The sequence below is a fragment of the Lissotriton helveticus genome, chromosome 7 (genome assembly GCF_964261635.1).
Source record: "Lissotriton helveticus chromosome 7, aLisHel1.1, whole genome shotgun sequence".
NCBI classification, from domain to species: domain Eukaryota; kingdom Metazoa; phylum Chordata; class Amphibia; order Caudata; family Salamandridae; genus Lissotriton; species Lissotriton helveticus.
In genome coordinates, this window is record NC_136068.1 from 1,045,271,192 (window position 1) to 1,045,289,817 (window position 18,626).

Consider the following 18,626-nt stretch of genomic DNA (forward strand, 5'->3'; position numbering starts at 1 on the left):
AGGAGTTTTTCAGAGAGGGGGAGGTCCAAATTGCCATTAAGGAAGGTAGACCTCATCAACAGTCCACAAATGGATCCGATTAACAGGTGGCCATGCAAAAAGGGGACAGTACCAGGCGACAAGTGTGGTGGCTTGATGATAAACACAGGTCCAATGAGAAACCAGCCAAGAGGCACAGACAAATGTTATTGGGCACTTTTCTGCCGGAAACTGGTGAGGCCCACATCTTCCTCCTCTGATGTGTTGTGTCTCGCCTATGTGTGGTGGTGTTTCTGCGTGAGGCATCTGAGGCACATACATATCAAGGGCAAAAGATGTGGCTCCCGTGTCCCCAACAGCATTTGTCTGTGCCAGCCAGGAAGACAGCACAGCACTGACAAGGGCCTGGTCATCTGTCCACGAGGCAACAATGTCACTGAGAAAGGCACAATTGTTGCAATATAGGAGTACTACTTGCACTCCATAGATTGGAGGATGGCGCGGATGGCCCCCAGCAGGGTGGCTACCTCACTGGTGTAAAATTGGTAGGGCTATTGTTGTTGCATCTGCCTGATGACACCAGCAATGTCAGCTAGAGACTGTTCCATACTATGGAGCTACGGATAGGTGCCTTTGAATGCCTCAGAGAGTCCTCATTGGGACTGAAGCACCTATAAACTCCGTCTAGGGTGCCAGCGATGGTCTCCATCCCTACCTGCACCTCATGTACCAGCTGCTGCTGGACTCCTACCACTAGCCATTGAAAGTCAACTTGGGAGTCCTTGAAGTCCAGAGCTGTGGTTGGGCTGGTAGATGGGGCATGTCCTGTGGTAGGCGTTTCCTCTGGAGATCCAGCTGCGCCATCGTCCCTTGACATCACCAGAGCAGGTGTTCCAATGGAGCCCAGGAGTTGCTGGAAGGTGTCATCATCCATGGGGAACAGGTTGTCATCGCAAACAGGTTGGTCATCCAGGACAGGTTGGTTGTCAGGAGGTGTCGTTTTTGCCTCTGCAATGAAAATGTAATATGTTAATGGTGATGTATGCTACATATTGACATGAGTAATTTTGGCTGACATAAAGACTTTATCATCATTCACTTCCTGTTCAACATTGATGTGTATGACATATGTTACACATAGGAACTGAGACCAAGTTGTACTGTAGTAGCCTTTCAGATGCCAATATCTCTACATTGTTCACAAGGCCAATGTGTGACAAGGGTTATTTTTCGTGTCATACCACACATTGCAACAACATTACACAGCTTGCTGGCCTGCCCTGCATGTGAGGGTAAGTTGAGGTAAGCTCCACATCTGCCTTGGTGATTGGCTTTCTTTTTCACGATGGCTATACTGAATGGAGTTTCACTTATTGTTACCTCTACTGTGCACATTGCACTAAGTGACCAGGGTGCCTGCATTTCCTTTGGCCTCTACTCAGCCCACAGCTCCTGGGAAAGTGATGTGGGTTTGGTCATGTATTTTATTTAATCCTGCAGTCTGCCTTCCACACTCTACAGCACACCAGTCTGCATTGCTGTGCTGTCTTGCCTGCACATTGTGCATTAATGTAGCCAAGGGTTCATTTTTCACACACATCCACACAACTCTACACAGCTAGCAACCTTGCTACACTGCAGGGATGTGCAAGGGCATGTACCTACTATGGTTTTCCTAACTGGGTATACTAATGGGATTGCATTACACACACGGTTGTGTCCATAATTCACTTCAGTAGGCACTGTGTGCCAACTCTAAGGGGATAGGCCCAGTCAAACATGGAAGATTGCTACCATTGACGCTCATCCCATTTTGCCATTGCCAGAGTTGGTTATCTGCAGAGTATCACACATCGCTTAACTCAGCCTCGCTCACTTGTATCTGCACATGACTCCTCTGGCAATCCTCATTTCGGCCCAGGAATTCATCTTATTGTTACACTCTGAAGGCACACAGGTCATACATTGACTCTCATTTACCTCCAACACCACCAATGTAAGTCACCATATGCAGTTGACCAACATGGCTACTTGTATTTGAGGGCTATGGCCCACATGCTAGTAGTAATAATATTCTGTGACATTTTCCTACCAAGGTTGGCCACACAACTAGGCCAGGCGACTATAACATTCAACCATCCCTAAAACCTGCCCATCGTGTAAACCTATCTCTTCATGTCACATTACTTTTTTCTGTTTGACATCCTCCTGCTTTGAAATATGTGGCATAGACAGACATTTGTTTGTAGGGCTCCCATCCTCACACCTAATGCATCTTCACTGTGGTCCACATTACATGTAGGATTTACTACCCCAATGTCCTCTTCTACGGATTCCCTTCAGAGGTACGAGACAAGTGTGACACAATCAGATAAGCAGTGCGTGACTAACACTCTGGCTACCTTGCAATACAGACGTCACAACTTACCACCTTGCTTTACAATGGCTCCCCATTCAGACACAGTGCCAGTTCAATGTGCTCAGCCACACCTAAATTGCACTACACTAGGGGCCCACCAGACACACACCATCTATTCAGCCAACTAACAATGATGGTCCTCTGCTGTGCATCCTTTGCATTTACACCCACCTTCCGCATACATCTGTACATGACAAGAGGTACAGTGGTCTTTGACATGTCGTTCCATATCTGTGTGCTCTCTTCACGCACATCAGGACAGCTATGTGCAAAGTAGTTTCATACTAGGGGACTATACACGTGGCTGTTTGCAAGTTCCTACTTGTTGATACTTCACATACTCCAAACCTGAATCTCTTAGATGAGGAGTTGATCCTCTGACAACCCCATTCCATTCCATTGGTTTACAGTCCAGATTTGCCTGCATGGGCCCAAGTTGGACACACTAGCCTACTGGTGCAAGGGGGTCTGCATTGTCACAGTCAGGTTGGTCAGAGTTCAAGTGTCCATACATGATGTGCTGCTCCAGTCCAGGTATTATGCTTTGTATTTTGGGACTTGTAATTCTGGCCACTTCGGGGCATATTTGTGAGAGACTTCTGTCACGATTTATGAAGGCACACAGACACCTTGCGTGGCTTTGAGTAGCCTCATAAATCTTGAATAAGGCAATGCATCACATGTCACTGCATAGCCTTATTCTGCACAAGAGATACATTCCATGAGCGTTGCGCTTGGTATTTCCCCCACAACTCTCGTGGTTTTTTATGCATTCCCGGATCTGCAAGGACTTGTAAACCTCGGAATGTGTCCAAATCAACATGAGGCATAACGAAAGATCTCTGTTTCTCCCAATGTATCCTCTTTCTTTGTGTGCCTGCATTCTGATGCACACAAAGAAAGAGGCCAACACCTCTTAGAATTGTGCTTATTGCAGGAAGGAGCCCCTCTCTGCACAAAAACAATCCTGCCGACAACACAGGCAGCCTCGCACCATGGTGCAAGGGTGCCTGCGTTGGCACAAGGCAGCCAGAATTGTACCAGGGCAGGGGAAAGAATAGGAATGCACTGAATTGTAGAAATACAGTGCATTCATGCCTGTTCACTTTGGCACAGGGCAGTGCTGCAAGTTGACTTGCTGCTCTGCCTTACGGCAAATACACATCAATGTGGGCCTCATGTTCTACACTCCACTATAACTCCCAAAATACAAGGGTGAACCTGGACTGGTGGTGTACATCACACATGGACTGGACATACTTGACAGAGGTGGACTGGGCTGTACAATATGTGACTGAGCAGTGTGGGTTGCTGCGCTGAATAGCATGATCATTTTAACCATATTGTACCTTGTAGCCATGTACCCTGTAGATCTTCCTGGCCATCGAACCCAGCACTGTCCTGGCGGTCAACTCCTACCACCAACTCTATTGTTATGACTTATGCCATCTGCTCCTCCAAGGGGTCCAGCTCCTCCTGGTCCTCGGGTCATCCTTCTCCAGTCTGCCTTCAGGTTGTTGGTCAGTTTCTCCTTGTTCCTGATCTTATAGTCATACTTTGTGCACTCTGGCCATGTCTTTTTAGTTTTCCCTACACTGTTAATCTTCTCCACTATGCACTGCCAAATGGCTTCCTTCTTCTCTAATGGCAATTTAGAGGTGACAAAGAGTTTATGTTCATGCTTTGTTACCAGAATTGCATTCTCCTCCTCACTAAAATTACTCTTCCTCTTCCCCTGGGGCTCTGTCTGGACATACCGGCTCGTGTTGGTCTGTTGCCCTGGCAACTGCTGCCTGCTCCATGTTTCCTGTGTGATGTTTAGGATTTTTTTTGCCAATGCATCACTTTTTAAGGTGTTTTTGAAGTGTGACATACTCCAGTGTGGCGCAAAGCTGGTTTGTTGCACGTAAGTGTTGGTTTACAACCTTGACAGCAGCTTAGCGTCACTTTGGCTGCACATGCGTCACTTTTCTCTGCGGCATCCATCCCTTGGATGCATAATTTTTTTTACGCACCTTGGGACTTTACGACATGGTGCGCCGTACTGTAAATACGACGCATCCATGGCGTGTGTAACTGTCGTACCTTAGTGCAACAATTTCTGACACATCGCTGCTGCGATGTCAGATCTCATACATTAGGGTCTGGGTGTCTACCTCAATCCTTGGGCACTGTAGTACACTTCAACCATCAGGCAGTGCACTTTAATCACTTAGTAATGTGTGTGCAATACGATCACTGGGCAATCAAAGTACACTGTAATCACTGGGCAGTATGTTTAAACTAGAGTCACTGGGCTGTACATACACTACAATCCTTCTGCATTGTCTTTGCGTTGCAGGAACTTGGCAGTGTGCATAAATCTCAATTCCTAGGCATTGCCCATTTATTGCAATCATTGGGCACGATGTGTGCACTGTGGTTACTGAGAAGGGCATGCACGTGTTAGGCACTGGGCTGTATGTGTCCTTTTTAATCACAGGGTTCTGGATATCCATTATAATCACTGGGTGGTTGGGTATGATAACGATAAGGGCTACAGTGCTGGGCAGGGCCAAATCTAGTTTTTCAGCTGCCCAGGCAAACATGTCCAACTAGTATGCAGAAAAGAAGCCCTGCTGCAATGGAGAAAGACAAGTATTAGGAGGAGCAGACAAAACTAGACGTGTGGATACCGTCCAAATGATTGCCAAACATCTCCCTGGCACCTCCGAGCTGCTGTGCAGCCCAAACACACCCATGGATCGGAGGCTGCTGCAACCAGGAACCGCTGCAGTACTCCAACAGTGGGTGGGTGTAGACTACCTCTTCCCTCCCCCAGCTGTGGAAGAAACCAGTTGCACTCCTGCCCTCACCGCAGGCTTGCTGCCACATGATCAGTGAACGTATGCCCTCCTGGGAGCCAATTGGTGAAGGACACCCTGTTCGCTGTGGTAAGGGAGAGCTGGGATGTGCTGCAGCTGTGCGAAGGCAGCACTGGTAGGGAGGTTTGACAGGAGCTGGAGGGGGCCTTGGAGCCCCACAGTCGCCACTGCTTCCTCAAATGAGGCCCAGGCTGGTGGCCATTTATGATAGGCTCTCGCTTGAGCCAGAGTACAACTGAAGTAGCGGTTTGAGGAGATTGGGGGCAACCTTGTACACTGATGAGCAACTATTTACTTTAGCAGCTGGTAAATTAAACAACATTGAAGCTGTGTGGAAAAGTCAGCCCATAACACACCTGAAGCCCAGGCTGCTGGCGCAGGACGCCTCTTAGTTCCCATCTTGAACGATTACCAAATAAAGAGACGGGCGCTGGAAGCAGGAATACAAGAATAGAGTTTTATTTCTCATGAGGAGAGCCTGTCATTTCGGACACTTGCATAGTGTCTTCAGGAGGTGCTCTCTCTAGTTTCTCTGAGGCTTCGTCTTTTATACACAGGTTTATGGCACACAGACATTCTTCATTACAATCAAGACATTGTGAAGTATGAAGATATTCCAACACGTGGCTACAGTAGGGGCCCTGATCCTCCATACAATAGGAGGGGGCTGTCACGCAGCTGAGTGTTCTGCTGATTCCTTTGAAATGTGTGCGCCTGATCGAATCTCAGGGGGTGGGGCGGTCATGATCAATAGTAGCCCCCTTTGAAGAGGGGCGAGTGCATACAGTAGTGGGCAATGAACTGTATCCTCAGGCTGAGGGATGACCAGCGGTCCGTGCAGACAATCAGGCTCAGAGGAAGGGGTCATAAAAGGAGGGGTATTCACGGAAGAAAAGGAGGTGTTGGTCAGGCGCGGGGTGTGATTCCCAGAGACAGAGTCATGCGGGAGGGGAGGGTTCACGACTTGTGCATGTGAGAGCGGGGGCGGTCAGGGTGCATGGGGGATGCTTGCAGGGTCAGGGAAGGGGCTGATGATCGATCGCAGACAGAGAGACCATGGTACCTAAAATAGCTGTCGTGTACATGTGTGCATGGGTCTTATGCTGGCGGGATAACACAGTCAGTGTTTCGTAATTATTTGTTCTGCTTACAACAAGGGGTACAGTGAACACAAATGAACGCCGCTTATGTACACATACATTGCTAATTTCAACAGTCGCCGCTTTTTTACATAAGCAAGTTCAATTTCTATATAGCCGATGCGATAGGCAGAATGCAATACATGTTAATTTACATTTGTTGTTGGGTTCTTCATACAAATCTAGAGATCGGCATAATATTTAGTCGGAGTCAACCAAGAAAAGAGGTTCCGAAACATTATAGAATCAAGTTCAGACTTTCTCTCTGGTGACATCAACATACAGTAAGAGTACTCTGATACCTTCGGGTCTTATCAGTGCTATAAGAAACTTTTGGAAAACTAGATACATGGGTGACCAATGAAACATTTGAGAAAGCAATAAAAAAAAATGGCTGAGGGAGGAGTTCAAGTTGATACAAGCAATTTGGTCAAGGGGGTGAGTAGAAAGTTCAGGAAGGGGGTTTTCGTCACAATGTCTTTTTAACGGAGTCCGTCTTCTTTTGTTGGCGCTGTTGAGCACCGGCGGTGGAGCTATAGGTCCAGCTCGGATTCATCCTTACACGTTGCAGGGTGCGATCAGTCCTCTGCTGTTAGATCACAGTCCTGTTTCTTAACTCATTTTCTTAGGGGTGCCTCATGCTGGGCACCTGTGTGTCTTTCTTTTTCTGTGGCAAAACCTCATTCCATAGTCAAAAGTTATGCGAAAAGGGTGATGTTGTTGAATAATCAAGGGAAGAGAGGGCGGAGTGGGATCAGATCATTGAGCACATCAAGGGACCAAAAGGAGCACAGGATAACGAGCAGGCAGGCCCATCGGTCGGGCTCAAAAAGAACGGGGACTTCAGGCACGAGTGGGGCAGCAAATCGAGGGCTTCAAGGCAGCCCTTTATTCCTTAATCTGCCGAGTTTGAGAGTGGTGCCTCGTCCCGCGTCTCGTTGCTCGGTGGCTCCACCTTTGGTCGCGGTCACACGTGCTTCATGATCTGTGGCCAGGCTGTGCGTCACATCCAGCTCCTCTCCTCCGGTGATTGTATCTTTGAATGGGTAGAAAATAAGTTTTAGAAAAACTGGCAGGAGAAGACATTTATACATCTCAATTCCATCCCCAATCCTATGTAGGTGGGGGATAAGTTCATCGGTCACAGTCAGAAGTCATCACTTATGGAGTATGTAGGAGGGCATTACCATTGAATTCATAAACCTGTTTGGCGTTCATTCGTGACGTATGTGGAGAGAAATTGGACCTTTATACACAGTGTATTATATCAAACTCAAAATCGAGTCCTTATGTAGAGACTCGCCCTTCCCTTTAACCCAAGTATCGACAATCTTACATTTCCCTTCGGGTCGGCTAACTCTTGTAAGCAGGGGCGTTACCGTCATGAAGAAGGGGGAGGGGGCAGATGTAAAACATGCTTTTCTTGGGGAGTGGCCGTTTAATCAAGGTAATCAATTTCGCTTTCGAGGGTAGATGACATGAAGCTGGGGTTAATCGGGGGAAACGGGGACGCTTTGGACAGGGAGCTGGGGTCAATCGGGAGAAGTGGGGTACTCTGGACATCCGCATTTAAGTGCAGAGGAGCGAAGTAATCTGTGCATTGGGAATTGCATTTTTAGTGAACCGAAAAACAGAAGGCCATTGACGTTATAGTCCCCCCATAAAAGGCCAGATTAGGGGACATCCGTCGTCTTACCTGTCCTTTCCTTCATTACCAACTCGGCTTCTATCGTTTTGCGGAAAAGGAGAGGTAGTAATATGGCGAGTCACAATCGTTTTAGTTCCTGTCAATTTTTCCCCACACCTTTGTGTTCGAGGAGACCCAATTAAGTTTTGTGCCGGGGGGGGCACAACGTCACCACACAAGGAAAGAGGGAACAGGGGGACTTTAGAGAGTGAGAGAGAGAGAGAGAGAGAGAGAGAGAGAGAGAGAGAGAGAGAGCGCACTCTAAATGGTCCATTCGGTACACGTATGACATGGAGAGAGAAAGAGAGAGAGACGTGTACAATAATGGATCATTCAGTGCCCGCACAGCACAGAACAACAGGGGTTAAGTAATACAGAGACACAGGCAGAGGGATGACGTAGATCCATGCATCACGTACAGTACAGGTATTATATACAAAAATCCAAGACAAGACATATAACCGTTATTGGCCATAATGATCTCTTCCTGTATGCTGCGTAGCCTTAGCATCCTAAGCTCTTTTTACCCTTTTCTTTCCTTTTATTGTCGGCTGCCTTTACTGGTCTTTGTTGTTTTACACACTTACGCCTTTGGCAACCGGTCAAGAACTAACCTGGTCGGGCTAAATGCGTTTCCAGGCGGAGGCAACAGTGGGTGTCAGTTGGGAGAACAATAGGGCAGCTCTGAGTTTCCGGTCCATGAGGGTGTGGAAAGGATGTAGTAATCTCTATACACTGACAACATTCCTAGTCCTTCGAACGGAGGGTACTAGAGTAAACCTCACCTCAGAATATTCTTTAAAACCTTTCCCTATTTAGTTAAGTGTAGAATGCTTAATCATGAGTGCACATTATTTTTGGTTGTATTATTCGGGGTGCGTAGGCACCATAATCGAACCCCTTTTTCCCGTTTCTTCGTCCGTTAGATCACCATTTTCTTTTTCGTATTTTAATCGATGTTCCAATGGGACCTGCAGAAAGAGGGAAAAAGAAGGGGCGGGGGCAGCAATTAAAAACACATCAGCGCGCATAAACCCGAAAAGGCTTTTACTTACTACATACTCGGTCTATCTCCACGGAACGCAGTTCTTGCCAACTCGGCGTTTAAGCCCAGATGGACCTTTTAGTGTGGGAGAGATGATTATCGGAAGCCGGTGGGTAGCATAGATCACCCAAGTGTGGTATTATGGACCGTATGTAGGGAGGCCAGGTGGCACTCCTTCGGGGCGACTTAGGGGCATTTTAGCACAGTTTTTCCTGATACAGGTAGCATATAAAGTATAGGCTGAATTCCAGCGTCTTTTTGGTGGTTGCTTTAGGCTGCACAAAAATGTGCAAAGTACATACAACAACAAAAACCTGGACCATTCATATTTGCAATATTTCTGCGTATTATACTTTTTAACCCTTAATTTACTCGAGCTGAGCCATTTCACCTGTAATTCAGTTATATCGGGAACAGTGGTCATTTATTCGAAACGTACCAATTTACACGTGACAACTACGTACGTTTTTTTCCAAAAATCTTTATAAGAATGTCGTGCATAAATACGGGCCTACAACCCTGTGGGCCGGCCAGAACTGTACATGTGGGGATACTTATTAGTGGAAACCCTAATGGAGTCGGTGATCGTTGATTTCATAATGAAAGTGCGACAAGTGCAATAAAATCATATCAAAATTTCAGTGTGAGCGAGTATCATAAGTGTTGAAATTCGAACTTTCAATAATCATGATGCGCCAAACTTATCAACAATACATTGTCCGAATGTTCAATCAGCACCCATCTCACTTCAATTCATTGTCCGAACACATAATCAGTACCCATCCCATATCAATTCATTGTTTTTAAAAACTGTATACATATTTCATGACACCAAAGTTGAGCAATCAGGGTACAACAAGGAGTTGAAAGTTTCATTTGTACCGGCGCCATTTTGGGTGCAGCCAGGCTGATCCAGGCATAGTCAAAATTTCCACCAGCTCGTGGCTGGCCCAGAACCTCTTTCGGCAGTCCAAAAAGTTCCGTTAAAGGGCAATAGAAAGGGATCGGCAGTATGAACCATCAGTCAAAAAAGGGGGAGGGAGGCAACAATGTTCCCTACCGGGTCATACTGGGTTTTTCACCGGAACTGTTCCGAACTGTAGTCTGCAGGATTTTAGTCATTCAAATCGAGGCTGGTGTCAGCATGGGAGCGCCGACGCCCTGCGGCTACATTTCCATCGTTCCGTGGGCAATCATGGCAGTCATTCCCCATCGGGGGTATCTGCGGGAGTCGGGGACTCCCGCGGCTCCTCTAGAATCTTCAAGGTCGAGGAGAACTTTTATGATGGTGGGATCAACAAGCGACCGGGCCATTCCTTCATGCTGGGCCCGCTCTTGCAAGGTCGACCGCCATTTTGAGAGTTCGGCAGCTACCGGCAATCGCGGGGTCAAATGAGCAGACGGGCTCCAACCTGCCGGGTCGAGGTGTCGCAGCATCGCCACAGTGGATGAACCCTTTGCCGGGTGCGTGGAGCGTCGCTGCACCGTAAGAGTGGACGAACCCTTTGCCGGGTGCGAGGAGCGTTGAGGGTGCAGCTGGGGAGCCTCCACCTGGGGAGGTGGGAGAGGCTCGTTCGCGCCGCCTCTCCCTCCCGGTGCACCCCACGGCTTCTCGCTGGACATTTGTTATGGCCGGACCAGGCGATGAGGACGAGGGGGGGGGGGTCGGAGGCATGTGCAAGACATCCCCCCCCCCAGTGTTGTCGTAGCCATTATTGAAGAAGTGGCGCCTGATACGTTTCGGGCCGGGCCTCTGGTTGATGGCGGCCGGACGCTCTTCGCCCTGGCCCCAGGAACGGGTCCCTTGGTTCATCCGGGGGGACAGGCCTTGGCGTGTGGCGCCGCCTTCGGGCTATTCGCGTAGTGGTCCTTCCACCCCACCGCCCCTGACGGGTTTTTGTAGACTTTAAAACGCCCAAAAACTACTAGAAAGTAGCCCAAAGTAGCCCAACATTGCTACTTTGGGGAAGAAAGGACTGGAACGGCGTCAGGCAGACGGCGGAATGCATTGTGGGTTTTTCGTTTGCCGTTGCAGCCGTTTGTCATGTAAATAGTTGCTTAAATGTTTTTTTTTGTTTGTTAAAAATAAAACGTTTTCACCTGTTACTTCGCTATAGTGTTGTATATTTTCTATTATTCGCCTAAGGTTTGTCGTTAATTGGGCGGGGTGGGTGGTGAAGCCAAGCTGTCTCAAAGTCATAGCGTTAAGTTCGGCTTTCCTCACCAGTTTCATATTTCCTGAGGGGTTGTTTCCTATGTTTCCATTTCAGCGAGTTTGAAAAGAGATCTCATCAGCGGCCTACTGATTTCACTCTATTCCTTTTCTTTTCCCTAACGATTTTTATATATATATATATTTTTTTTCTTTTATTTGCTAGCACGATACAGCGGTTAATCCGCATTTTTATATTTGTCCTTTTGTATTAGGGGTACCCTCCTGGTCGAGCCAGATGACCTACCTCCAATAAATGGTCCGGGTGGAACTGGTTTATCAATCAGTGGGGAGTAGATAGGCATGACAGATTACAACGGGGGACAAAGGTCCGCATTACCTACCCTTTCTTACTTGCAAAGACTAGACAGAACATTTCTATTCCACGTCATTTGCAAACAGAGAATGCCTCAAAAGAACTATTCCTTGAACAATAAATGTCCAGACAATCAATCAATCAGTGGGGAGAAAAAAACAGGCATGACGGATTACAACGGGGACAAAAGTCTGCATTACCTATCCTTCACTATCTGCAAAGGGAGGCAGAATATTCCTATTCTTCCCCGTTTGTAGACAGGGAATATCTCAAAGAGCAATAATCGATAAAAATCGATAACAAACAATCAAATGCGGAGAAAAGATAGGCATGACGGATTACAACGGGGACAAAAGTCTGCATTACCTACCCTTCACTATCTGCAAAGGGAGACAGAATATTCCTATTCTTCCCCATTTGCAGACAGCGAATGTCTCAAAGAGCAACAGAGCAACCAATCAATCAGTGGGGAGAAAAATAGGCATGGCGGATTACAACGGGGGACAAAAGTCCGCATTACCTATCCTTCACTATTTGCAAAGAGAGAGGAACATTCCTATTCGTCGCTGTTTGCAAACAGAGAATGTCTCCAAGAGAACCAATACTTCAAGTAGCAACCGAGGCTAAATGAACCAATCAATGAACAATATCAGTATTTTAAATACTGATTCCAAAAACAATCAATCAATCAATCAGATGGATAAGCCATCCTACCAATCAGACGTAAAGACGTCCTACTTAACCTTACCCGGACCGGATCATGTGGGCAATTCTTCGTCTTCCTTCCTCCAGCGCCTCTTTTCTCCATGTTTTTATCGCAGCATTCCTGTGGGTTTCCAGTCAGGACAGTAGGTCACTTGAGAGAGGTCCGTTCAGAATCGGTGAAGTTCATTCAATCGGCAGCCGGACGAGGGCCCTCTCAAGGCAGGTATACTCCAATCGTTTAGATGTTCACCCCATCGTCTGGACCTCTCTTACCGGACCTTATGTCGCTGATGGGCCCCGCGTTAGGGCGCCAATTGTGGAAAAGTCAGCCCATAACACACCTGAAGCCCAGGCTGTGGGCGCAGGACGCCTCTTAGTTCCCATCTTGAACGATTACCAAATAAAGAGACGGGCGCTGGAAGCAGGAATACAAGAATAGAGTTTTATTTCTCATGAGGAGAGCCTGTCATTTCGGACACTTGCATAGTGTCTTCAGGAGGTGCTCTCTCTAGTTTCTCTGAGGCTTCGTCTTTTATACACAGGTTTATGGCACACAGACATTCTTCATTACAATCAAGACATTGTGAAGTATGAAGATATTCCAACACGTGGCTACAGTAGGGGCCCTGATCCTCCATACAATAGGAGGGGGCTGTCAAGCAGCTGAGTGTTCTGCTGATTCCTTTGGAATGTGTGCGCCTGATCGAATCTCAGGGGGTGGGGCGGTCATGATCAATAGTAGCCCCCTTTGAAGAGGGGCGAGTGCATACAGTAGTGGGCAATGAACTGTATCCTCAGGCTGAGGGATGACCAGCGGTCCGTGCAGACAATCAGGCTCAGAGGAAGGGGTCATAAAAGGAGGGGTATTCACGGAAGAAAAGGAGGTGTTGGTCAGGCGCGGGGTGTGATTCCCAGAGACAGAGTCATGCGGGAGGGGAGGGTTCACGACTTGTGCATGTGAGAGCGGGGGCGGTCAGGGTGCATGGGGGATGCTTGCAGGGTCAGGGAAGGGGCTGATGATCGATCGCAGACAGAGAGACCATGGTACCTAAAATAGCTGTCGTGTACATGTGTGCATGGGTCTTATGCTGGCGGGATAACACAGTCAGTGTTTCGTAATTATTTGTTCTGCTTACAACAAGGGGTACAGTGAACACAAATGAACGCCGCTTATGTACACATACATTGCTAATTTCAACAGCTGCTTGCATGCAAGATATGGAATTATTTCTCTGCTCACCAGCCTCACACCTGCTCTGAAAGACTTCTTATAAACAAGTGGTCACCTTTAATCTAAATTTACTTCCTGCATCACACCTGCTCCACCACCAAACCGCCACCACAAACTTAAAGCACAATCAAAACTGATAACCCCACAAAGAGTGATAATAGGAGCATCAGGAATTGGGCAAGATGGTGCTCTAATAATACACTGTACCACAATATAAGGGTAAAAGGTCGCTTTAATTGCACATGTCTGGAAAAACTTTGCCATACAAAACTAATACCTCACAATACAATTATTACCTCAAAATCTGACCCCTACTAACATCCAATAGCCCCCCTTCTTATAACCTCCTCCTTTTCACACACCTATACCTGGTGTACTATCCATGACCCACTGACGTCATCATTTGCTCCACTGTCACCTTCTCTCATTCCATCCATCTTGCTCCCCTGATGATAGCCCGAACTCCTTGTTTTATGCTCCTCCACCGTGTGATCCCCCATATCAACAATTGATCATGCTGACCCTGTCTATAAACAAAAACTCCAGATTTGCATACCAGCAGCAACCCAAAGCAAAAAACATTAAGCACAACTCAAAAGACAGACCTGTCCCATCATAGGATCCTATAGCCTCAGCCGCTATATGCAAAAATCCTGGTATATGGAGAAAAGATAAAAGATGTTCTCAACTGCTTATCAGAACGATCTAATAGACTCAAAATTTCTGGGTGGGAGGGAGAGAAAACCCATAATACACTAATCCTACTCAATATAAGAGTAAAAGGCTGCTTTAATAGCACAGGTCTGGAATAATAAACATCCATGAAATCATAGGCAAAACGGCGCCTTACAAAACCAATACCTCACTAGACACCTCAAAAAACCCACTTCCATACTAAAATTACAAGAGCCACCCTTGTTATATCCTCCTCCCCTTCGCAGACCTACACCTAGCCTACTATTGATTACCCACTGACGTCATCACTCGCTCCAATGTCACCTTCGCCCAAACCATCCACCTTGCCCCCTGACTATAGCCCCGAATGCACTGTTCAGTGCTCTTCCTCCGTATGATTCTCCCCATACCAACAATTGATCATACTAACCCGCCAAACAGGAAAACCAGAAGGTGTTTTCCTGCCCCCGCAACCCCTGTTTTGTCACCAAAAGTAAAACTACCTAATAGATAATTCTGATGGCGGGTGGGAGCCCACTGCCTCACATCCCAGCAATCAATTTGCCCTAATGTATCATGGTAAATGCAGTGAATGATATCACTTACTTCAGTAGTAGTTTTTACATTTTCACCCTTGTTGGTGCAGCCTGTGCTGTGTAACTCTAGAAATGTGCTTCTGGATTAATTCCTTCATCAGTGGAGAGCAACAAGTCAATTTGGGGGTGCTGGAAATCCTGCCCAAAGTCTTCTTGTGGGTCTGTACCTCTCACTGGGTGCAGGTGCATCAACAACTGTCAGCTTAGTTGCACAAGGGAGCCTTTTCTAACAGAAGGAAGGTGAGAACAATCTGATGCACCGACAAAGATGCTGCGCTGTGCTGCACTCCAGAGGAATTAGTCAGATGTAGCAAAAAACAACGATAACGTCAACAAGGTAAGAGAAACAGAGAATTTACTAACCATCCAAGACAACTGAAGCATACTGCAACTCATGCTTTTCCGCGCGACTTCTGTTTGCAGAAGTTGTCTGTGCTACCCGGCACAGCATTCGACTAAACAGCACGTGCCAACACAATGGTGGAAGAAGAGAATGCAAAATGCAATGCAACCATGTTCCTGAAGCCACCACCACCTTTCCACACTTCTAACAAGCAAAAACATTGGTGCCAGGTGGGCTGCGTGGATCAAAACATTCAATGACTTCCTAGATGTGCTAGAAGAAGAAGATGAAAAGAATATCATCAATTACTTGATGAACCTTGCAGGTGATTAAGTGAGAGAAGTGCTAAAGAAAGTCTCACAGACTGATGCCAAATTGTACCAAAAGATAAAAGAAGCGTTGGAGGCCAAGTTCAATCCAAAGCTGAAGTTTGACTATGAAAGGTATATCTTCAACCAAGCACAACAGGTTGGTGAAACAATTGATGAGTCTGTTGAAAGTCTTGTTACACTCATTGAACCTTGCTAGTTCTGCTACTTCACTGATTAAGAAGCCATGCTTCTCAGGGTCGTAGATGGCTGCCTGTTAGATTCATTCGGAAGACGCATGCTGAGAGAGACACACAGTCTAGAGCATGGGTACTCACAAACTTTCTCTCGGGGGCCAAATTTACAGTGTGGTTTGTGGCCGAGGGCCGCACCGGTGGGGGCGGGGTCAGAGGGGGAGGGGGCGGGGCTAAAACAAAAAGAAAACTTGTGACCATGAGGTTGCACACAGGTCCCTGCAGCAGATGCCCTCATCCACTGAGCCACCAGACCCAGCATACATACATCTCTCTCTCCCTCCTGCCCTCCCTCTCCATCTCTCTCTCCCTCTCCCTCCTGTCCTCCCTCTCCCTCCTGCCCTCCCTCTCCCTCCTGCCCTCCCTCCTGCCCTCTCTCTCCCTCCTGCCCTCTCTCTCCCTCCTGCCCTCTCTCTCCCTCCTGCCCTCCCTCTCCCTCCTGCCCTCCCTGTCCCTCCTGCCCTCCCTCTCCCTCTTGCCCTCTCTCTCCCTCCTGCCCTCCCTCTCCCTCCCACTCCCTCCTGCCCTCCCTCTCCCTCCTGCCCTCCCTCATCCGCCCTCCCTCCTGCTCTCTCTCTCCCTCTCTCTCTCTCCCTCCTGCCCTCTCTCTCCCTCCTGCCCTCCCTCCTGCCCTATCTCTCCCTTCCTCTCCCTCCTGCCCTCCCTCTCCCTCCTGCCCTCCCTCTCCCTCCTGCCCTCTCTCTCCCTCCTGCCCTCTCTCTCCCTCCCTCTCCCTCCTGCCCTTCCTCTCCCTCCTGCCCTCCCTCTCCCGCCCTCCCTCCCTCCTGCCCTCTCTCTCCCTCTCTCTCCTCCTGCCCTCTCTCTCCCTCCTGCCCTCCCTCCTGCCATCTCTCTCCCTCCCTCTCCCTCCCTCTCCCTCCTGCCCTCTCTCCCTCCTGCCCTCCCTCTCTCTCTCCCTCCTGCCCTCCCTCTTGCCCTCCATCTCCCTCCTGCCCTCCCTCTCCCTCCTGCCCTCTCTCTCCCTCCTGCCCTCCCTCTCCTGCCCTCCCCCTCCTGCCCTCCCTCCCTCCTGCCCTCTCTCTCCCTCCTGCCCTCCATCCTGCCCTCTCTCTCCCTTCTGCCCTCCCTCCTGCCCTCTCCCTCCTGCCCTCTCTCTCCCTCCTGCCCTCTCTCTCCCTCCCTCTCCCTCCTGCCCTCCCTCTCCCTCCCCTCCCTCCTGCCCTCTCTCTCCCTCTCTCTCCCCCTCCTGCCCTCCATCCTGCCCTCTCTCTCCCTCCTGCCCTCTACCTCCCTCTCCCTCCTGCCCTCTCTCTCCCTCCTGCCATCCCTCTCTATCTCCCTCCTGCCCTCCCTCTCTCTCTCCCTCCTGCCCTCTCTCCCTCCTGCCCTCCCTCTCCCTCCTGCCCTCCCTCCTGCCCTCCCTCTCCCTCTCTCTCTCCCTCCGGCCCTCCATCCTGCCCTCTCTCTCCCTCCTGCCCTCCCTCTCCCACCCTCCCTCCCTCCTGCCCTCTCTCTCCCCCTCTCTCTCCCTCCTGCCCTCCCTCCTGCCCTCCCTCCTGCCCTCCCTCTCTCTCTCTCTCCCTCTCCCTCCTGCCCTCTCTCTCCCTCCTGTCCTCCCTCTCTCTCTCCTGCCCTCCATCCTGCCCTCCCTCTCTCTCTCCCTCCTGCCCTCCCTCCTGCCCTCCCTCTCCCTCCTGCCCTCCGTGTCCCTCCTGCCCTCCATCTCCCTCCCTCCTGCCCTCCCTCCCTCCTGCCCTCCCTCTCTCCCTCCTGCCCTCCCTCTCTATCTCTCTTTCCATCCAGCTCTCCCTCCCCCTCTGTCATCTCACTGTGTGTGTCTGTCTGTGTCAGTGTCAACCTCAGCCCGGGCTGATACAGCTTCCTCAGCGCGCACACAGAAAGATCCCTATCTGGCAAGAAGTTTCTCATGACTAAAATGCAGTTTGCGCGCGCCCTTCTGATAATTACAGGAGTGTCCACGCGACTGTGAGTGAATGGACACCGCATCAGGGTGATTAAGGAGGGGTGGGGGGCAAAGAGACAGCCGTCCGTCAGTCGCACCAAAGTACTTAGCAGGTCGTTAAAAGACCATTTACATATTATTGAGGCTTTATTGTAGTGCCCCTGCATCTCCACTCTGACAAACATCTCGCCCGGCTCCACAGAGCAGAGGCGCTAAGGGGTGAAATACAACAAAGCCTCTGCTCTGTGGGGGCCGGGGGAGCGGTGATTATCAAGGTCTCCGAGCCAAGCACTGCTGCGGCGGTGTTTGCCAACACTAAAAAATTATTTTTTTAAGCACAGGTATGATTGTCTCGAAGGTCCGCGGGCCGCCAAGGAAGGCTTGCCGGGCCGCATCCGGCCCGCGGGCCGTACTATGAGTACCCCTGGTCTAGAGCAAATGCTGATTATTGCGAAAGAAGAGGAACAAGCAGACCGACAAGCTTCTGACACAGAAGCAGGAACAGTACACAGTGAGTTGCCGTTAACAGTGAAAAGCAAACACAAACAAGAAGCATGTAAGTCGAAGTCTCCAAAGAAAACAAGTTATGCTTCCGATGTGGATTTTCGTTTCCCCATCTAGGTAAATGTCCAGCCATAGGAGAAGTCTGCAAAGGTTGTGGGAAAGAAAACCATTTCATAACTGTGTGCCGAGCTAAAAAAAAATAAAGTGGGTCAAAATGGCAAGATAAAATCAATGTGAGAACATTACAGAAGCATTCTTGCCATACCCCAAAACCCAAGAAGCAACCTCAGCTACGGCAAGTATAAACCAGGCAAAATCAATCGTCGTCAAGCTTATCGTACAGAGGTTAATCAACGTCACTAATGAGTACCAGCGAAGAAGATGGGTGTACACTAATGATATCTACCAAAGGACAGAGTGCATAT

General features: G+C 48.8%; 1 long non-coding RNA gene across 1 annotated transcript in view; it reads right to left on the minus strand.

Moving 5' to 3' along the window:
* Positions 1-730: 730 nt before the first annotated feature.
* Positions 731-18,626, minus strand: part of LOC144767208 (uncharacterized) — a 169,875-nt gene continuing 151,979 nt past the window's right edge. The window contains exon 3 of the long non-coding RNA XR_013598096.1: positions 731-987. This is a non-coding gene — a long non-coding RNA (uncharacterized LOC144767208). The remainder of the gene's footprint in view (positions 988-18,626) is intronic.